Source organism: Rhinolophus ferrumequinum, chromosome 20 (genome assembly GCF_004115265.2).
Source record: "Rhinolophus ferrumequinum isolate MPI-CBG mRhiFer1 chromosome 20, mRhiFer1_v1.p, whole genome shotgun sequence".
In the NCBI taxonomy this organism is placed as follows: domain Eukaryota; kingdom Metazoa; phylum Chordata; class Mammalia; order Chiroptera; family Rhinolophidae; genus Rhinolophus; species Rhinolophus ferrumequinum.
Window position 1 is genome coordinate 3,950,736 of NC_046303.1, and position 22,959 is coordinate 3,973,694.

Genomic DNA, 22,959 nt, shown 5'->3' on the forward strand with positions numbered 1-22,959 from the left:
TTATTCAAGAATAGAAGTGGAAAAGAAAATTGTGGCTACAATTCTCTTGGGAAAATCACCAAGAGAAAAGCAGTGTAGGAGCAAGGGAAAATGACGGGTAGTACAAGAGGTGGTATTGCTAAGTGAGTTTGTCCAGCTCCCGCCTGTGTAAGGACCCCTTAGTAAAGATCAGTGCCACTTCCCAACCAGGTGGTCTGTAGAGGGTGAGAGAAGACAGACTCCCTTTAAGTAACGTATCTGATTCAAAATACTATTTCGGTTAGGGTGAGGAGCTATGACCAGTGTGTGCTGGAAATGAGGGATGCTTGTTTACAGCAGAATGGCGATTTTAGCAGGCACGATGGAACTTGGGAGTTATGGTCCCAGGTGAGAAATGAGGAAGAGGTTATACATTTAGATCAACGTGGCGATAAAATGAGTGGTCCCTGGAGTCTACGTAATTCTTGGGACAGTGCTGAAAGGCATGACCTTAAAAATCCCACTTGAGTCAATTCAATATTTCTTCTAGGCTCCATAAACTATCTTTCCTTCTTCCCAGCTGCTCATCCTTAGGCATCGCGCAAATGCTTTTCCTGGCTTGCAGCAGTGACTGAGACAACTCTAATATCTCGACGGATCCTGGAGCAATAACCCGGCAGAGTGTAGAGACCAGCCAAGAGATACTATGCGTGTTGATCTGGGGAAGGGAATTGCTTCTCTGGCATCATCTTTCTCTCTCCCAAATCCTCTCTTCTGCTAACAGCATGGTTATTTATGCTTCGAGAACAACACCTGTCTATTTGCAGTTGCTGACTATGCTTAACTTCACTCTCTGATTTGTCCCCAGCCAGCAACTTCTAAGAGAGTTCATCCCTCTTCTCCGCTGCTTTTATCCCTTGTACAGGAATTTGCAGCCATTCCCACACTTCCCTGTGATGTAAGCTGGCAGGGCAGTGTCACAGAGGGTGTGGAGATTGGTGAGGGGACACGTGTGCCTAGAAACAAACACCCGTGTGAGTAAAGCTATGACGGATTTCCAATTGGTGTTTTTGCCATTTTTTTTTTTCAAAATAAGTGTAGAACAATGCACGGAATTATTACCTATATGTGAAAGAAACATCTCCCTGAAGCCTATAAAAGAACTTTAATTTTTTTCATCTTTCTCACATGTTGTAGATCATTACCCATTTAATGATAATTGTTCTTCTATTATAACATGAAGCCATCTGCTCAATTTCTATAGAGATGACTAAAAATATCAGAATGATAATAAAAGTCAAACACATTTTGGTAACTCAGAGCTACTGCAAATTTCAATTTATACGTGTATGTTATCATTTTATAAAACTATTAAGAGTAAAGCAGTTCTCTCAGTGTAGCGTGTGACTCTGGGCTACTGATTCCTGAAAAAAAGAACCCACTTATGAAGAAAATACCCAGAACAAGCATTTGACCAGTTGCCCAAAGATCTAAAACTGCTTTTAAAATGGTGTGAAAACAAACATTTGGTGGCAAAAATCATTACAGCCTGAACTGTGAAAAGAATCTTGAAATGGGAGACCAAAGGGGAGACGTGAGTGGAATATCTCCCTAGAGACACTCTTTGATTTCTGCAAGTGACAAAACCATCCACCACATACGTTTTACAGGCTGCTGTACAATGATCAGAATTGAGTTCTAAGAAACAAAAATCCCATGAATTCTAAATATGCAAGGGAACGGGGCAGTGTGAATCCAGTGGCCAGGGTCTCCTGTGCAGGGCAGGTGCCAAGTGTCATTCTTGGTGGGGTCACTGCAAAGAGAGGGGCACACTCTGTGTAGTCATGGCAGTTGTTTTGATAACTGCTTATAAAAACCTCTTTTTCTAATTAATCTTACCCCCTCAAAAAAAGCCTTTTAAATACTTGTGACTTGCTTGTAGAGTGAGAATTAATTGATTGAAGTAAATAATGCAGACGGATTTAAGACCTGTGCTTTGAAGGTAATATCACCTGGCACTCAAGTCCCATGAAGCATATTCAAAGGGCCCCTCAAAACTGACAGACCACAGATGAAGTGTACTTCCCCGAGATCTTCTGTCTCTCTAAAAGATATGCAAGGAATGGCAATGCTACTTTTTTGATATATAAATGGGGGGAAAAAAAGACTTCAGAAAGAGTCATAAAGGAAAAAGAAAAGGGAAAAACCCAGTTACCCACACTCTGTGGCTTCTGGCAAAAAGGTTTCCTTGACACTAACCATCCCCCAGGAAAGATGCATCAACAGAAGACCGTGCACTCATAAAGAAAAGCTCAATGATGAGTGGCTGTACCTTCACACACAAGCTCAGCTACTGCAAGGCCAGTTGTCTCCTAGATGGAGGAGCTATGCTAGAAGATGCAAGGTCTCTGCAGCAACGGAAAGCCGAAGGAGATTCACTATAAAGATAGGAAGAAATCTGCAGGGGAGGCCACATGCCAGGGGGACTGGATCCACACCCCATGCCGCAAAGAGGTGCCCTGGCTCCTGGTGGAGCACGGCTCTCGGGGTCAGTCTACTTCTGCTCTGATTCAGGCATCACTTCCACTGATGGTAGGCTCGTACTTACCCTTTTAGGGGCTCTGTCATCAGAGACACAGAAAGGAAAGCCCTGTGAGGGTGGCTAGACCAGATCAAGGTAGTGTGTCAGATGAGGGCATTGTCCGCATGCAAAAATATGGCTGGGAGGGAGGCTGGTAGGCGAAACCACGGAGGGATGCAGCGGTCTGAACAGTGGAAGCCAGAATGACTCTGAACCGTCCAGGGCTCTGAAGGGGCAGGAGAGATAATGTGTGGTACTTGGGGTTAGTGTTTACACTAGCGGACACTTGAGGAAAATATTAGACGGCCCTGGAATCATAACTTTTTAATATTATTTTGAAGTTCTTTACTGATATGTCTTTCCAATGTTATTGAATAAGGCCCACCCACACAATGGAGGGTAATCTCCCTAAGTCAATTGATTACAGATGTCAACCACATCTACAAAATACCTCCACAGTGATACCTAAATTAGCATTTGATCAAATACTGGTAGTAGAGCCTAGCCAAGTTGACACAACATTAACCATCACAGAGGGTTCCTTAAATCCCTCTTAAGTTTGCTCGTTCCCTAGCAGGACCCACAGAACTCACTGGCAGTGTTAAGTCAGATCAGTGATAAGTCAAATCAGATTAGTCTTGTAACTAAGACTAAATATCCTGCAGGAGGTACAGTTAAGGAGAGAGATATGCGTTATTATTAATACATATTATTTTGCAAATAATAACAATAATTCTGAAAGTCATGTTGATTTGTATTTCCGGTTCACTGGAATCATCATCGTGTTTCCTGGTGAAAGTGTTCCTCTCTTTGGAAGTACGATCTCTAGACCTGCAGAGGATCAGGTCATGGGGACAGGAAGTAAAAAAAAGAAGTTGATATGGATCCCTAGGGGAGTGGTGCCACTCTCATTTCAGCCCTTATTCAGGACCTAGGAACCCTGGAGATCTAGACGACGCCCCATTTGTCTGACACTGATTCAGAGCCTAACTGGCCTTGTAGAGTACGCGTGGCCTTGCAGGGCTTTGCCGCCTAGATGGCACTGTCACTGTACCCTCAAATGGCAATGCAACATATAGATGATGTATTATAGAAATGGACACTTGAAATCGATGTCATTTTACTAACCAGTGTCACCCCAATAAACGTAACTTAAAAAGAAAGACTATGTATTACAATAAAAAACAAGAGAAGGCCGTCCCGCCATCCTGTCAAGGCAGCTGTTCCACGGGGATGAGGGCCGTGGGAAGCCTACCGAGTCCCATCAGCATGGACCCGCTTCACCTGCTGGGAAGTGACTTCCTTGATCAGCAGCGATGCTGAGTGGAATGCCACGGCTGCAGATAAAGCCTTCTGTAAGTCCGAGGATGGTAGCCTGGGCAGAAGCTGTGCGCAGGGGAGGCCAATCTGTCTCCATAGAATGATCTAGTCCAGCCAGAACGAAGTGTTCCTCCTTATACAATGGATGCTGTGTGCACCCAATGTATGACTTGGTGAGTCGGACAAGCCCTAGCTCAGGACGGGCCGCTCAGGTAGCTTGATAATTTGGTGGCCCGTGGTTAAGCACGTAGTCTCACGTAAGGCTCAGTCGTAGGCCGAAAGCTTTTCATCAAAAGGAAAGTCGTTTTCTGAAAATAAGGCAGGTATTTGCTTTCAACTCCTGAGGGCCTAGACTGTGATTCACTTGGAGGGGCCGGCCACGGCTCCAAACAGAGAGTATGTCCCCCACGACACTCCAAGGACCACTGGATCACGTGAGCCACATGGCCCAATGGGAGAGCAGCTTGCACAGCAGCCGGGGCCTGTGGGAGCCTGCAGGTGTTCTGGACTTCACGCGACATGAACCAGCTTTTAGGCCACTCAGTAATCCAGCTGGAGTCGCACACGCCACTGGGGATGGTTCTTCTTCATTGGTTCTCGGGGATCGGATGCAACAGCTTATCTTTTACCTGAGACCAGATATTTCAACTTGCCCCACACTACTGGATCCCCAGAAACTGTTTTTAATTTTAACTGTTACAGTATTCAGGCAAGACATAAACATTCAGACACAAGTTATGGTTCTTCTATCTTATTGGTTTCTACCATGTATTATGCTTTCCACATATTTCTTGTTGGGTTTTCCAAAAAGTGTTTTTTTTTTTTCATTGTTGCTTCTGCAATTATTTCTTTTGTATGCCCTTCTAAAAATTACATGAAACAACATATTCGTACGTACTTATGTGAACTGTGTGTGTTTATATACATTTTTCAGGAAGGATGCATGGTTTTTATGGACATAGTAAAGCAAACCTCAAATCCATGAATATTTTATTTCAAATATTTGATGTTATACTTTCCTGTATATAACCCCACGGTGGGCTCTGTTTTACAATAGAAACAGCCCGGTGTTCTCTTCGATGCTACTGCTTTGAATTCACTTTGGCCTGAAAACAAAATAAATCAACCGAACAACAAAATCCCTGATACGATTTTTGTGTGCTTGATTAAGTGTGCTGTATCAAAGTGCAGAAATCCCACATTCACATATTCTTAAGACAAAATCATTTCTTTTCTCGTCTCCTCAATAAAAGTGAAGGACAAGCCATAAACTTACAAATGACAGTATTATTTAATGCATCGTTTTTCAGATTTAGTATTGAATATTTCTGAATTTACGCTTACACTGCCTTTTAGACTTAAACTTGAGTCCCATGGGTTCATTCAGTTTAGCGCCGCATATGCATTCCTGGGACAGACCTTTCTTTATTGCTCGCTACATTTCAATCTCCATTGATTGCTAGTTACTGATTGTTTCCTAGGGAATGGAAGGCAGCCCCGAAAGGGAAAGGCACTCATGGTTTAAACCCATACACCACATCAGTAAGACGACCAGCTCGTTCTCTGCTTAACTGAATGACTAGCCAAATGAAACAATTGTCCTCAATACACCTCACAGTTTCAATGATGTGTATTGAGGACAAGAAAAATTTTTCTTTACTACAAAGCACTTGCCACAACACTTTTGTGATCACAAAACACTGCTCTCATTATTTAAAAAACCCAAGTTTTATTCCCATAGGATAGCCCGAAACAAATGAATTCAATAAATGCCATTCTTTCCTACTTTCACCCCATTCCTCTAGCTCGTGCACAAATATATTTGATAAAATTAAAACGCATATCTGGTAATTCTCTCTCAACACAGCTAAGCCAAACCGTACAAACGTAAACATTTTTTGTTTGCTGTAAATGTTTGTGAAAGTATTTTAACGGTTTTGGAGGAATATTTACATATTACTCAATCTTTATACTTTATGCTTTAACTTTAAGCAACCTTTTTATTATTTCCAAGGAGTCTGGAATCAAGAACAGTGAAAGATGAGATTCTAAGCCTTGTTGGTTGAACTCTTCCAGTTTGTTTGTCTGTTTTTACACAGCAGCGCTGCCTGCTCTCATGGAGGTGGGTGAAAGTGACAGTACTGGATAGAAAGTGACAATACTCTTCCCTTTCTGCCTATTTGATTGTGAAACTGGCCTTTGGCAGTGCCGAGGTTGTGGGGTCCTTGGAAGAGAATGATCAGCCCTACCAGTCATTCACTTGGATGATCACTCTTACCTTTCCATACGGGCATGGGAGATAAGTACTGGGTTGCTAAGAAACTCAGAATTTGAGAGAGGTTCTGCATTGGTTCTTTATGCAATGAAGTGAATCAGAGTCCCAAGCACAGCTGTGATACTTCTCGAAGACCCCATGAGACTTATGTCCCCAAATGGGCATTGTTCTTTGAAAGGAGTTTTGCCTGCCTTCTTCGTCAAGGCTGAACACTCAAATCCCATCAGGAAATCTCAGTTGAATCCACCTTTTTCAGGCCTCTCAATAACCAGAGGTAATTTTTTTCTTCCTCAGGAATTTCATAAATAAAATACAAAGACACATAGTTGAGAATAAATAAACCCACTTTACATTACAAAACTGCCTTGGATGGGGAAAGTTTCACTTTCTGGCTGCTGATCATTAAAATGGTTTGAGTGTTTAAGCTTAAAAATGAGAGTAAATATTAGGACAAGTAATGATAACGTGTGATTCCTGAAGGGAGACCACACCCTGGACAGGGGCGTTGCTACAGTCCTTACAAATAAAAATCAATTTGCAAATTATCAACTCATCTAGCTATAATTGCAATGTTTTTCTGCAGTTAGTTTTCAAATTTGCCTCAGCAAGTAATTAGAAACAACTTTAGAAGGATACTTAAAGAAAGTCGTCCGATTTGTACACTGATCACTTCTTACCATATAATTCTGTAGGCCGTCGCCCACTCCACTCGCTCACTGAGTTCAAGGAAGTATATTTCATTTTATCTTTGCTTTAAGTCAGATGGAATCACTTCCTAATGAAACAGATATTAAATCTTCTTTCTAATGATAAACAATCCCTTAGATTGTTTTCTTCAAATCATAATGTTTCTCATGTTAATGATAGCATACAATATAAATACTTCCTTCCAATCAGTAATGCTCATTAGACAGAAATATTTTGTCCCACAGTGGGAATTGTCAAACGGAATGTAGTTTTTGTAATAACGTAATAGCAAATTTGGGTTTTTCTGTTATTTGACCAAAGCTCTTTTCAGCACACTTAAAAACAACCCAGATGTCTAATTGAGGAAATATTATTTGAAGCATTTAGCACTATAAGCATTATGTTAGTGCATATTTATTCCAACCCATAAATTTTCAATTAATTCAATTAGAGTGAGTTTCCTATTTTACAGCATGTATTTTATAGTAAAATCAGATGCTATTTTACCTTCTTCCTACAGCATCAATAATGAAATAAAGATGTGTCAGTCACGTTTCTTTAAGGCACTTAGTTTTAAAATATTTTTTAGAACTTCCTCATTTAAGAATTTCTTCTTTTAAAAAATTATTAAATTTATTATAGCAATGCTTTTCATCAATTGTAAATATGTTTGTAGCAGGAGAACATTACAAGAAACAAGGTATAAATTACTTTTAATGGATACTATTTCACACTAAATATTAGGTATCTTTTTCATATCATACACTGTTACTATGGGAGTTTTGAGCCATGCAATAGAGAGTTAAATAAATATGAATCGCAAAAATCATTAGAATGAAAGAAATGTAATTCATGTGAAGATCATATACTTGGACAACTTAAAGAAAAATAACTATAGTGGAAGGATCTCTTATAACTCGCAAGCTTTCATGAGATTTTTTTAAAAAGGAAAGTAAAACTTTAGCTATAGGAATGATGTTAGTATGATTATTTTTAACTCAATTGTACTATAACACGGTATGCCTTTTCTACAAGTGGCCCTGGAATATTTATAAATGTGTTTCTATCCTGGGCCACAAATCAAACGTCAATAAGCTTGAGAGATCATAAAATGAGATACCATTCTTTGGGAATAATGAAAGTAATAATACTAAATTAAAAACTGCTAAATATGTGTCAAGCACAGTGTAAAATAAGAAATATGGATACAGTTCATTAGCCACCATGAGAACTTGAATGCAGATCAGTCATTCAAAGTCTATATTGGTCACTGGAATAATGATGCACTTTAAAAAGTTTAGACAAAAGTATTTCAAGAAATTGGAAATTAATGAAATGTTCCTCTAAATAACTTGGTCTGAGAAGCTTTAAATTTCAGCTACAGAATATTTAAACTATTATAGAATAGCAATAGGAATATTACTTGTTAGTACTTATAACACAAAACACAGGTTTAATCACATTGGAAGAAAATACCTCTGAACTAAACAAATTCATTATTTTAAAAAGAAAAAGAAAAAACAGAAATAAATGAAAAATTTTAATAAGATAATCAAAATGAATACTTAAAGAAAACAGAATTTAAGACAGCATAGTTTAAAATATAAATAACTTTCTCAAGAAATATCCCATTAAAAATAAACACGTAAAACAAAAATATTTATTTCAGGAAAAGAAGAATGATGCTGCAAGGAAAGGAATCGTTTTGTCTTTTAATGAGTACTGTATATAATCCATGTACGTTGTCATTGTTTTGAAGCTATTAATGAAAGCAAATCATCCTACAAAATTTCTAAGTGATCAAAATTGCCTGAAAACAATATTTAAAATTCAAATTGAGCAATATGACAATGAAAGAAATTACAATTGCCTGACAATTACGTTTGTTGTTAGAAGCTCTAGTCCTAAATGGCTTTACTTATTTTTTTCTAACATACATATTACTAAGTTTCTAAGAAACAATAAAATTCTCTATTGAATATAGAGGATGTCATTTAATAAATCCAGAATATCTCTGATACTAAATTAAAACAATTGTAGAATAAACAGGAGTAGAGATTCAATCCATACGTGACCATAAGCACAACTATGTTTTTTAATTAGCTGTTCTGTTCCAGCAATATATCATCACCAAGGCCAGTGTTCTCCATCAGTTTATGGAGCCATTAGACTAATGGAGAAAATATTAAAATGAATATATTGATGGTTGTAAAAAAGCTACTTAATAAAATTCAATATCTACTTTGATTTTAAGCAAATATTCTTAAGAAGTAAAGGAAGAAATATTGATCTATAAATGCAATGCCAGGCCAATCAAAACAGCAGCCTTATTTATGATGAAATTTGAGAAATTAATTCTAACCTTTATAAGAAGAAAATGCATAAGAATATCCATAACCTAATTATGTTTTTATCTAAATTATTGTCTAAGCTTAGGTGTTTTCTCTTTTTAACAAGAAACTATTTAAATATATAAAATTTTTGCTCTAGCAGCCTTGATGTAAGTCTTAAATATAACGTCTGTGTGCATTAGTAAAAATTTAACTTCAGAGCTACCATATGTTATCTTCAAATTCTGAACTAGGACCAATTTAACATCTACTGTGTAGCTAGTGTTCTTACAAATGAATGCCCTTCAATCTCATCTGGACAACCAGCATGTCTAACAAAATCTGGAGCCATTCCCAAAATCGCAAGAGCAATTCTCATCCTTTCCCCAGTGTTACTGCCCATTTTATTTCCATGGCACGTCCCCTCCATATTTCATCATTTTGATACTTAAAGGGATGTGGCAGCTGGGTGATAGATTACTGGCCACGTGGTTGAAACACTTAGGCCGGCCTGGTCTATATATTTTTTCATTGCTATTTGCCTGAAGTGGCTTCCTTTAACCACTCTGAATTTCACTTACTTTACCTAAAAATTGAGTTTAAAATAGCTGACACATGCTTTGCACACTAACTACCAGTCAAGATTGTTTGTTTGCTATTCCAGGAACAGAAGTTGAAGGTACGTTGTAAATTCTTTTACATATTTTGATCGTATATGGTCCACTGTTTGGTTAGAAATAAATAGTTAAAATCATCCATCAGGAAAAAAAAAAATCATTTGGGTCAAAAGTTTGGTCAAATCATCTGGTCAAAAGCCTACCAGATAGCTCCCAATCTCTGCAAAGAGACCAAAGAACTTTTCCATAATTTCTCACTAATTCCTACTTTTCTGACTCCCTTGTCCATTAATGACTATGTCAGGCGACTTGGTTTTCATGGCTGATTTTCCTTTTAGAGTTATATTTATTATATATTATATCTCTTTGAGCCATGAATCTGGACCTTTTATATTTTAAAAGTAAGATTCTGGTCAAATAGAAATGATGGCTATATTAGTTTCCTCTGGCTACTGTAATAAATTACCACATATTTAGTGGTTTAAAATAATAGAAATTTATTTTCTCATAGCTAGATAGACCAGAAATTCAAAAACAAGGTGTTGGTGGGCCATACTCTCTCATAAGGCTCTAAGAATCGTTCTTACCTCTTCCAGCTTCTTGTGGCTTTAGATTTTCTGAGATTTGTGGCAACAAACTTCTAATCTCTACCTTCTTGTGGCCTCTGTGTTGTACTCTAGACAGGCGAAGTAGGTGCTTTTCACAGCCTTATTAATATTTCCCCACCAATATTTGTTCATGAATGCTTTCATTTTGTTTGTAGATCAGTGTTTTAACACACACATATAGTACTTGGAAATAGAAATTTGAGAGTCTCCATTTGGACAAGGTTGTTATTTGGCCCACAACAGAAATTCCTCTTTTTATCAAACCAACAATTGCTGGATTTCCAATCTTGTTTTTCCTTTTGTGAGGCCAATCATTGAGCTTCTCTGACCAGTTTTTCTACCTGATCAGTTGAAGAGATAAACCTTTGGGTCATGACAGAAGTTTGACTGCAGCTGGTTCCTCTAAGGATCTAAACAAAGAAAGAGTAGGTTCAGAAATAGGAACCAGTTGAGTTCACTGAGCTCCCCACTAGTGGAAGTGTTTCAGTACTCCAGTGGGGTACAGCCATGGGGTTGGGCACCGAGAGTGTCCACAAGCTCCAGTGTCACAAAGGACAGAGAGAGAGTCATTTATAATCCGGAGAAAAGTTTCTCCCAGCTGACAAAGAGGGCCAATTGGGAAGAACCAATGTAGTTCAGCAGAGCCCCATTGTTTGGAATTAGGAAAACGTGGGAAGGCTGGTTGGCAGTCTGAGGGTGCCTAGAGCACTTCATCACGTGATGCTCTCTTTTCCAATGTCTCGGCTTTTCACAATAATAGCGGAAACTAGGCTTTTGGTTTCACATAGGGACCTTTATTTGTCGGAGTTGAAAATTAAAAATGTTAGCAGTCTTACCTCCAAGTGACCCCTCTAGGGTGTGAGCAAGCTGATTTGTCTCATTAACTAAATCTTGGGAGACATAGTTTCCCATTCCATTTGGTTCTTTTGACTAAAAGGGAAAGGTCTCAGTTCAGCCCGTTAATAAACATAAGGAATTAAAGGCTACCGAGTGGAATCAATATCTGAAGGAAGATAAAAATTTTCTTTGAAAACAATCTGATTATAATAATCATAAACAGGTTCATCAGACTTTTGTGTACAAGCCTAGAGTTTATTCCAATCAACAGGCTTTGGGAAAGTTACTGTAATTGCTCAGCAGAGCCCTCCAGCGAGTGTTCCAGCACTTTGCCAAAAATAGGGGTTTGTATTTCTAAATCCCTTTCAGGCTATTTCTATCCAGCAAGCTTGGCCCCTCCAATGTTTGGCTTGGCTCTTCCAAACAAGGCATGTGAACTAAATGATATAGATTAGAAAATCCAGGCTGGTAAATTTGTATGACTGCTAAATTCCTCCTCAAAACTGAGGATTCTCAGGTACTTTGGAAAATTCTTTTACCAAGTCTAGTAGTTCAGCCTTAGTCCAGGCAATATAAGAAATGAGGGGTTCATCCTTTTGATTCTCAGAAAATGTAACTTTAAAGGCACAGGTACTAACAGTTCAGAGGAAGAAGCAGATGGCTCCAGAGGCACAGCCTGAGACAAAGGAGCCAAGAAGGGAGAGCAGGACAGTGCCAAAGGCGGGCAACATGTGACTTCGGAAGCCATTGTTTAAACATTTGTTTGCCTTACTTAATCTTAAAACTTTATTTCACACAGAGGCAACTTCAGACTCCTAGTAACATTTGGAAGCCTCAACATACCACTCAAAATAGGCACTCCACTCAGTTTTGCCAATTTCAGGGCTATGATTATCCAACTCAGTTTTAAAAACTGTAAGTTTGGAGATGTCAAAAATTCCCCAAAATGGCCATCGGTGTTCTACATTACAGTCACATGCCGCATAACAACATTTCTGTCAACCATGGACCACATTTACCATGGTGGTCCCATCAGATTCCAATGGAGCTGGAAAAGTTTTATTGCCTAGGGACGTTGTACCTATCATGGCATAGCACAAGGCATTCCCCACGTGTGTGTGGTGATGCTGGTGTAAACACACCTGCTGCCTGCCAGTCGTACAAAAGTACAGCACATACCATTATGTGCCGCACATAATACTTGCGGATGATAAATGACTGTTACTGGTTTATGTACTTACTGTCCTGCCCTTTTTAACATTATTTTTGAGTCTACTCTTTCTACTTATAAACAAAAGTTTACTGCAAAAAAGCACGCCGTGTTCCGCCAGCAGCAGCCTCTTACATGTCGTGTTTACCGCGTTTCTTGATGGCATCGTTTTCTCTTGTGCTTGACTTACCCTTATGTTATTTCTACAGTAGCATGATGCACGGGCGTCGGCGCAGGAGCAGTAGGCTTAGGCATGCAGGAGGCTACGCCGTCTCGGGGTTAGTGCACTCTAGGAGGTTCACACAGTGACGAGTGGCCTAACGACACATTTCTCAGATGCAGCCCTGTCATTAACTGGAGTGTGACTGTACTTTTGGTCAGCTCAATCCGTTTCGTTAGAAATGCACATGAGAAAGTCCGTGGTTTCTAAACATAGATTCAAAGCACTGTAAATAAATCTAGCTTACCCTTTGTAAGGGCTCCTTAGTATTTCATTATGCAGATTCATCAAAATGATTTCCACAAATCTCCCTTTGATGGACAATTAGGTTTCCATTTGCTTGGTCTTTTTATTATTCTAAAATAAAACTCATACTATTCATTCCAAAACACACTGTACCTTTGTAAAGGCCTGTGTGTAATTTGTAGGATAAATACCGTGAAGTTTGTTAAATCAATAGTTAATGGTATAGAGGATGCCAAATTACCTTCCAAAAATACTGTATCAATATGCACTCGCCACGATGGTGTGTCAAAGTACGTGTGTGCAGGGATTCACAACGGTATAAAGATTACTTCAAATGGCAAATATTTGAGGCACAACAGAGGCAGAAAGAAGCTTCCTGGGACTTTCTATTTTCTAAGTAAAGGCAGAGCCTCTGGAGAGTGGAGCTGCTGTCACCCGCCTCTGGGGCAGCTTCCCTCCAGGGGAAAACTGACCATTCATACAGGGATGAGGAAGTACATAAACACACAAGATCACACACTGCCATGCCTTCCGTTCCGTCCCCTCAAAGCCCGTTTGCATCACATACAAGCCCTACCCGGCTCTTTCCTCTATTAATTAGTACATAAACCCTTCTCCCTCCCTGGCTGTTCAAGGAGTGTCTTGTCAGAAGGCTCCCACTGCCTAATAAACGTTTCTCTGTTAATCTCTCTATTGTCACACCACTCACTTAAATCATAGAGGAAAAGATTTTCCTCCCCACACGTGTAATTGTGGCAGGGTTGCCAAATTGAGAGAGCACATGAGTCCAACAATAACATTTTTTTTTTTGAGGATAAGTAGGACCCACAAAATTTTTGAAATATACTAAAAAGTATATTTTAAAGGTTTGTTATTTATGTGAAATTCAAATTTAAATGGGCATTCTGCATTTTATTGGGTAATCCTAAGGTGAGGGCATCAGAAATCTAGTCTGGGAGGAAGTATTAGTAAATAATAAACTGCCACAGCTGTTTATACTGCTGTACTGAGCACACTGGAAAATGTCAGATTATAATGGAAAACCGGGCTTTCACTAATCACAGCTCTGAATTTCACTGAGGGAAACCAATGCGTTGGTGTGGCAGCTTTGCTCACTGGCTCTCACGCAGGGAGGTGGCAGTGCTCACGTGGGCACAGGGCCAGGGCAGTTCTGCACATCACTTGGCTTCGAGTTTGGAGGAACACATGCATTTCGCTTCCTTGTGAGTCTTTTCAACTCCGGCTCCCCCAGAAAACCTCAAAAACATATGGGTGTCCATATCTCTATGTACGTATTTTTTGAATAATTATTACTTTGCAATAAATTTAAGAGTTTTATGTACAGTATGTACATTAAGCATGTGTTAAAACCATAGTGTTAAAGAGCAGGATTAAAGAAACAGCACATCTCAATGTTTTCAAAACAACCACCAAAAAAAAAAAAAAAAAAAAAAAAAAAACACCCTATTATTGTCAGAGTCAGAATACCGGATTAGATTTTTTTTTTTATGATATATTGGAAATTTTAGAATAAGCTTAGAAAAAAAAATCCCAAAAGAGAACATAGAATAATATTTCATATTTTAAAGCTCATTTTGAATCAGTAATTTCTGAAAAATAATTGTATATTTTGGTTCTCAATGGTTATATTACAAAAGTATGCTCACGATAGGTGTTGAGCTGTGACAAAGCATGATTTGGCTCCCAGGAGTCTGGAGAAGAGAAATTGTACAATGACTGTCCTAGAGCCACCACATTGGTTGGTAGAGTGACGACAACATTTTCTTTTACACAAAAAAACAATCAGAGATATGATAACAGAGACAGCCCTGCGAGGTAGATGGACTGCCAACAAGAGCCAACAGTGGGAAGACTTTGCTCTGTGTTTGCATGTGCTTCCACAGATGTGCAAGGTCAATGCTATTCTAAATTACTGAGGGTTACGTCTTGCTCTCACCTTTGTCCTTCATGTGCTTGTGTTGGATTCTGGGACTCTAAAGAACACAGCTTTAAAAACAACAAAGTACACTGGGAACTGCTTTGGATTTTAGAGACTAAAGTGCCCCAGTGCTACTGGGCTTGGCTAGGAGTCAGTTACAAATACTTTCTCACCGTTTGTTTGCAGCAGTAGAGAAAAGTCAGTGTGTTATGTGTCTGGCAGTTTGGTCTTCCACCTGCCGACCCACCCGCCCCCAACACGGCCCACACCCGGGAGGGGCCGCCCTCAGCATCTCTGCCTTGTTCAGAGCCTGAGGTTTTAAGAACTACCTCACACTCAGCTTCATGGTGTGACTCTACTGGGCTAAGTCTCGGCTCCTTATTTTGTATCTTTTCTCCAGCGCTGTATTTATCTCAGGCATCTGATCCCTGGCACGACTCTTCTCGTACTAATTTGAGGTCCCTTCTTCTTCTGTGAAATCTATGTCACCTTTCAAAGTGGAACTCCCTGGAACTAAAGGCCAGGTGCACAGAAGCTCACGTGACAGCGAGGCCTCTCGCTGAAACCCACACCGGTTTGGCCTGAACTCCCATGGCAGTTTGTTTGCTACTTTACTTCTTTCTTTGTGCCACTTACTAGGCGATCAGTTCTTACGTATTATCTTGTTTAATCTTCATAATTAATTGCCATTACTGTGTTATTTAAAGTCAAGAAAACTCAGGCTTAAAGGAGTATTTCACATGAGGTCACACACCAAGGGGTGACATAACAAAGACCCAAGCCTTGGTCATTCTGATTCTACAGCAAAGCTCTGACCAGTAGACCACAGTTTGCTGCGGAAATGTACTGGACATCCTGACTCCAGAGCTCACATCCTATGGGAGGCACAATTGGCATGAGGGGAGAAGATAGGAAGATAAAAGGAATACTGAAAACCTTCAACAAAGAATGAGAAATGATAGGAATAAGTCCGTCTTTATGAAGGTTCCTTTTTTTTTTCTTTTTTGTCCCTGGAGTAGACTTTAAGGTAGAGGAGAGTGATAGAGACCTGCTGAGAGTCCAGGAGTTTAGCCTGAACTGCAATACAACTAGCAGACAATTTCTTTGGAGTTGCATGTTCATCTGAAAAATAATTGTGCATTTTAATTCCTTAACAATAGATAGATGAATAGACAGATACACCTATAGATAAAAAAAGTGAGTTTAGAAACATTCTATCGTAATCAGCGGATAGGCCATGCTTATTGTGTGATTTTTTTTTTATACCACATCTGAGTATATCGCAAAAACCCTAGAGGATGAAGTCAGCATTAAGGCATAGTTCTTGACCTCTGGGTTTGTAAATGTAGGCACACCCCAAATTCTGAGGTTCATTTCTTCTTTTCCACAGTGATGGATTAGGACCAGATTACTACAAAGGAAATTTATATCTCGATTCTGGACAAGCAATCGTCCATTATCCTATTAATTTATTAATTAATAGTTATCAGTTATTAGTTCCAAGTGTTTCTCAAATGCCCTAGTGAAGTATCGCCCGTGACAGATGGAATGTAGATGCTGGAATTGAAGCACAGCTTAAGGACATGCTCTGTACTTGGGTTTCTTAGAAGTTCCCACCAACTCAGTCATTCCCTTGGGCCAGTCAGGCACTCTTGGCTTTTAAATATAAGAACGTCTAGGTGACAGAACCAGAGCTGGGGCCAGAGGGAACTCTGAAGCTGAGCCTTAAGGAAGATATGACGATGAAGATAAAAACAGAGATACACCTGGGGAGAAAGATGGAGGAAAGATGGCGATAGAGAAAGGGACACAAAGGAATACGACTCAAAGGAATATAGCTGAATTTACATCACAAAGGTTCCCAGTGTTCAGCAGCTAAAACTAAATGGACAGCTCATTCGATTATTCTTTCATTCATCTTTTCCATAATTATTTATCCAGTGAAAGGTACTGGGCAATATGCCAGACATACAAGTTAAACAAAACAAAACTGGTTTCTGCTGTCAAAGGCGCTTATATTTTAGTGAGGGTATTGAATGTCAAGAGCCATGATGTGTCTGAGCGTTGCGTCTAGTTATAAGCTAAAGCGGCCACCCACAGTTTCATGGACGCTGACAGAAGACTTGAGACTTGTGGTCGGAGATGAAAGGCTACTACTCACAACAGTCACAGCATTGGCACTGGTTTCCTGAGGCCCCATTACCTCAAGCCAATGGTAAGAGGGCTGGATGAGGTCTGCAAACGCATGGCCTGTGTTACCGGAGAGGAACTGGAACTCAGGGAGGACTCTCGGCCTGCCTGCCTTCTGCCCCTGTCCTTGTCTCTGTCTCCCAGGGCCATTTGCTCTCTACACACACCTATGAAGACAGGTGGGAACAAAGAAGGAAAAGACTCTGCTCAAAAGTTGTGCAGAAATGGAAAGACCCGTTAATACTAGGCATTAATCAAATTAATACACAATATACAGTCTCAGTCGGTGATAAGAGGCATAAAGGAATTTGAAGGGCACTGTTCGGCAGTGGACCTGATATATGCAAAAGGAATACTCTTAGGTAACAACTGAACAGAAATTAAGCTTCACAGTCACATTTCTCTAATGAGTTCTTCGGGAATTATCAGGTCCGATCTCACAGCAGAAGCTCCTGCTGTCACAGTCAGTTATATATCACTCTTACTCAACAATGGCAGGCATTACATTCATTTAACTATATATTTCCTAGCAGAATAGGGTTAAAATCTTGTTCAAAACATTCTTCCTCTTTAAGAAGTTTGATTAATTTGTTCATTTGATCACATTATCATGCTGGTGTTTCCTCTGAATGACTGATTTCATGGAGAAGAATCACATCCTATTATTACCAGAGAGAACAGAGAATTTGGTCACTATTTCAGCTTTCACCATTGAACTTGGATGCTGAAGATGAACCAGAAACTTTGTGCTGAAGTGACCTTTTTTTGGTTTTGATCCATGGGCTTTCACAGTTATCAACAGTGGTATTTTGAGTCGGAAAGATTCCTTGTCTTAAAAAAAAAAAAAAAATGTGCTTGTATTCTATGGTTATAGTTTGAATATCTGCCAAAACATTTTAAATTTCATAATTAGCACATCAACTGCATAACAGTGATGCTTTAGAATCTGCTTGATTAATTCCGTGTATTAGTTTTTATTAATCCTTAAACAATTCAAGTGCCAGTTACATGTTTAACAGTCATGATTCAACTATACTTTCTGATGTCCATACAGATCGTTTGTGAATTTTCTTTTATTCATCATGAACCCACTTTTTTTGTACTGTCTACTATCACCAAAGTGTGCATAGTTTTGACTCCTCCCTGCTTCCTTCAGAAGAAAAATAATAGACACTGGTCCATCCCAGTAACATCTTATAGGAAACTGCTCTTCTGTATATACAGTATATGGTTACATTTTTCCCCTTTTTGTTAGAAAACATGTACGGTTTACTATTTTTGAAAATTATACTTATAAGTATACTTTTAGTGTGTAAACTTCTCATAATGTATAAGGAGACAATCAGATTTAACTAGGATAGTTTCAGTGGTCCCACTGTACCCTTTTTTGTTTTGTTGAGTTAGACTACTCAGGCCTGCTTCTCAGGATATCCACTGCTCTCCACTTTCTTAGCTGTCATTTTTCTGCAGTTTGCCTTGTGCCCAAAATACTCCGCTAAAACCACAGCCAGTAAATCATTTCACAACTGCTGTTCAACACGCCTGTTTGTGTCATCGGCTAGTGTGGACCTCATCTATTCATTCGTTCATTAATCCATTCCTTCCACAAATATTTACTGGGCACCCCACAGGTGCCCAGGACTAGAGAGATAAAAATTGTTATGTTTTATATTGCTTTTAGCTTCTGTGACACCACCCGCTTACTTTTCTGTATTACAACTGCTTTCTCTCAGATTCCTTGTCTGGTTCTCCCCCCTTCCTACACTCACCCATCAAGCCTTGGGGTTAATCGAGACACTTCTTTCCACTCTTCCTTTAATCCGTATATTCTCTTTAAAGATTTCATTCATTTGATGATATTCATTCATCCATTTCAATTGTAATAGAGTCACAATTGACTTTCACATTCATGCCACCAGGGAAAATATATATAGATTTTCAAACTCTCTACCCATTAACTTCAGGGTTCCACAGTCTTTCTAAAGAATTTTAAATATTTCTCAAATCAATTCCTTCTTAGCTCCTTCTCCTGGACTTTCTGGCTCTATCAGTCATTTCACCCGATTCCAGTTGCCCAAATTGGAATTGTGACAACATTTACTGCCCCCTTTGCCCCCATGGCCCCACTCGAGTCAGTGGCCCACACCCTAGTTCCTCCTTCTGCATGCCCTCCATGTCTGTGGCTTCCTGTGCTGTGGCCAGGACCCCCACAACACCCCAGCTGCTGTCCTCTGCTAGGCCTCTCCTAGCCTAGCTCCGGTGTCCACCGAGGACATGGTGGGAAATCATTACCCATTTTGTTTCTATAATACACACGCAATTACAAAACTGCCACTAACACTGGAGATCTTCAATTAGATAGAACTTCACAGTTCATGATAAAGTAGATTTCTAAAGATTTACTCGGGGTCATTCACACCCTTTAATACAATTAATATAATGTGCTGACTTTCTGAATATATTTAAAAGGATAAACAGTCCTTTCAATGCAGAGAACAGACTTTGCTCTAGCACAGAGTCAAAGCCAAGGGAACTATGAAGCACAATTGGGTGTTCACTGTGCAACATTATCGATTTTGGGGGACCCCTTCTTTGTGGCTTTTTCCTCTCTGGGATCCTCTCCCCAAATTCCAGCTGCTTCTGCACCCCTGAACATGGACTCTTGTGTCTTCTACTCCCTTTCACACTCTATGTCCTGACCCTCAGAGAAAAAGTTGAGGTAACTGGGGGTCCCCTAAGATGATCACGGCCTTGCCTCAGTTGCTCTTTAATGCCCAATATAATTGCTTCATGTATTTTTTCCAGTTTCTATAAGTAAGTATGGCAGAAGGAAAAGTCTGATTCTAGCTATTCTGTTATGACTGGAACTGCAAGTGGCAACTACTTCCAACTTTCCTTAGCTAATAATACCTTTATCCAAAAAAAGGCATCGACTGATATTACTGATGAGTAGATGGCAAATAGTATCAATTAATATGTTTTTATGAAAAATTAAGACTTGGTTCTATTATATCTCTACTACGTACGTAATTCTCCTCTCTCGTCACAATTTTAGCTTTTCAATGGTTACGTTATTATTTTGTGTGCTATTGTTATATTCTCTCCTTCATCCTATGATTTTTTTCATGGATGCTAATAGTGCCATGTTTTAAAATTTACCTTGTAGTCTCCATAGCTACAGCTCCTTCCCTTCCAAATATCCAGGAAGCACTGAAACCACCTCTGAGAGTGGCCAGGCACATCCCTCTGTTCTCCTGGTACTTCCCTTGGAACATTCCTTCTAGATCCCTCTTCTCCCGCTGCAGTGCAGCCTGATTTCTAGTTTGCTGCACAGGTGCTGTCTGGGACCTTCTCTCCATCATTCCCTCTCTCCTCTGCTTGCTTCTACGGCAGGTCTATTTTTTTCCCAGATCCAAGCCCGTCTTCACGTCAGTCTACTCCCGTCTTCCAAAAGCTTAACGAGAAACGTTGCCCAGGAAATAAATTTATGGAGCTCTAACATGTTTGAAAATTCTAGCCTCACTCTTGATTGATAGTTTGGAAATCATGTTTCATTAGAATTTTAAAAGAGTGATTCCTCGTCATCCAGCTTCCAGTGCTGCTGTCATACCATTTGATAGGTGTCAATCTGATCCCTAGTTCATCCTGAGTGATCTCTTTTATCTCTGTGAGTCTGATGGAAATTTTTCTGAAAATGCCTGACGTGTGTCTGTCTTTAGTGTGTATTTTTTTGCATGCATCGGTGTTCTTCCTATCCGATAATTCATTTCCTTCAGGTTTGGGAAATTTTCCTTTTACTGCCTTTTTTCCCCTTTTATTTTGGTTCAAGGGTATGAACTTCCAAATTTGTACTCTAACACTCTGGTCTTTCACATATTGTTTACCTCTTTACTTTTTAGTTCAACTTTCTAGAAGAATCTTTCGTAAGTATATGCTAATTCTAGTAACTGTTTTTTTAATGAATTTTTAAGAATTCTTTTGAATTCTATTTCTTCTGAGTTCTATTTCTTTCTTTCTCTTTTGGAGTGTTTCTCTTTGGAATCACCATATATCTTTAAACATCTGTGGATCCTTATATTTTCATTAGTATTTTATTAATGGGGTATTTGTCGAGCTGACTAGAGCCTCTGTTTTCATAGAGTTAACAAATAAAGGTATAATGGGAGACATTAGTCATTATGGGAAGACTATATACGAGTATCTATGGGTATTTACTTTGACCTGGCCAATATCCTCAGAAAAGAACTCCCTTGTTTTCCACCTGGGATCATAATACTGGCTGTTGGCATTCTAGGAACTGAGACAGAAACAGAGAGGGAAGGGACCCCATTTTCAGCCTCCAGACTTTGCAACATTAGCATTTAAAGAATGGGGTATTTGACTTCTACATTCAAGTCTTTCTGATGTCTCTTATTCCAGAGTCTCTTCCCCAAATCTCTCCAGAAAATGCCTATGTAGTTCAAATGTTAATTTGTGACAAATGACAGTCTCAGCTTAAATGTCAGTAAACCACAAAATGAACCAAAACAGCTAGATACAGTTTGAATACAGAAATGGTGGCTACAGGGCCTCCCCCATGTTGTAGGGATCCATTCTCTCTCTGTCTCACACATATGTTCTTTCTCTAGAGCAGACATGGCAACATGGCCACCAGGAACCAAAGATTCATATTCTATCAGATTAGAAATCCTCCCCCCAAAAGTATTCTTTCTCCAACTCTTGGATTTCCCAGCAAAACAATTGAGAGTGCCACCAAAACCTCACCAGCATCCTTCTTCCACACATAAAATTCCAAACATATATCCTGCTCATATAAAGAAATTTTATCGTGTGTGTGTGTGTGTGTGTGTGTGTGTGTGTGTGTGTGTTCCTGCTGGGTGTTAGGCATCCTTTAGTTCCACACATCACTCCTTGGCATCCAGGATCAGAGCTAACAATAAATTTAATAGCTGCCCCAAGCACATCAGTATGTAGCATAAAAAGAAAATGGGAGTGCTCCAATTCAAAACAAAACAAAATAATAAAACAAGAACTGCCACTTATACATTGCAGAAAGAGCAATCCATACACGGCACTTGATCTTACAGAAATATCCAGGACTTCAGAACAAAGATCATAAGTGTCTGCATCATCCATCAACCTGGCTTCCCCTAGAACTGGTCCCCTGAAATGTATCATTTGGGAGATGCTGTTTGCAAGCAACAGAAAATTCAACTCAGACTTAGTGAAAAACATTTTTTTTTCCTTTTAGCTAACTTAGGAAAATCAAAACATAAGATGCTAACAGAAATTATTTGATCGTTGGCCCTGCTTGGCCTTCCTGAGACCAAGCTTTACGCTGAGCTGCCGCCCCCTGATCTGAGGAGGCTTCTGACCTGAGACCACAGGGCCAGAGAGTGGGAGGTTTTCTTTGTCTTCGATCATCAAACAAACGGCATGTGCCCTGTGTTCCCCTCTGACTCTTGTGAGCCAGGCCCTCAGGGGAAGGTAACCCTTAGCATTGTCACTGAGGGTTGATCAGGATCGCTGGACCCCCGGTTCTGCTCCTCGGCCAAAATCCACTGCACCCCAACTGTGCTCTCCAGTTTTCCCTGCCTTTGCTGCCATTCACTTTAGCTTCAGAGAAATAATTTGTAATTGGGGATACTGCCAAAGACGAAAAAAAGCAAACCATAGAATCATGGATTGTAAGTGTTTTGTTAAAAACTTGAACATACACAAAAATAGAGAAGATTCAGTTCCTCACCCACATACTCATCAATCAGACCCTGGAACTCAATACATTACCATAGTTTCTTATCTTTTCTATGCACATATTTCTTTTTCTTTCTCTTTTTTTTATTTTTTGCCGAAGCGTTTTAAAGCAAATCAGAGAAATCACATCATTTTACCTTCACACACATCAGAATGATTTCAAAAAACAAAAATAAAATGTATACTT

The 22,959-nt window shown here is 39.5% G+C and overlaps 1 non-coding gene across 1 annotated transcript; it reads right to left on the reverse strand.

Annotated features, from left to right (window-relative positions):
• Window positions 1-19,455: 19,455 nt before the first annotated feature.
• Window positions 19,456-19,583, reverse strand: LOC117012597 (small nucleolar RNA SNORA22). Its single transcript, XR_004421201.1, has one exon. It is a non-coding gene; the product is annotated as a small nucleolar RNA SNORA22 (small nucleolar RNA).
• Between the last annotated feature and the right edge of the window lie 3,376 nt (window positions 19,584-22,959).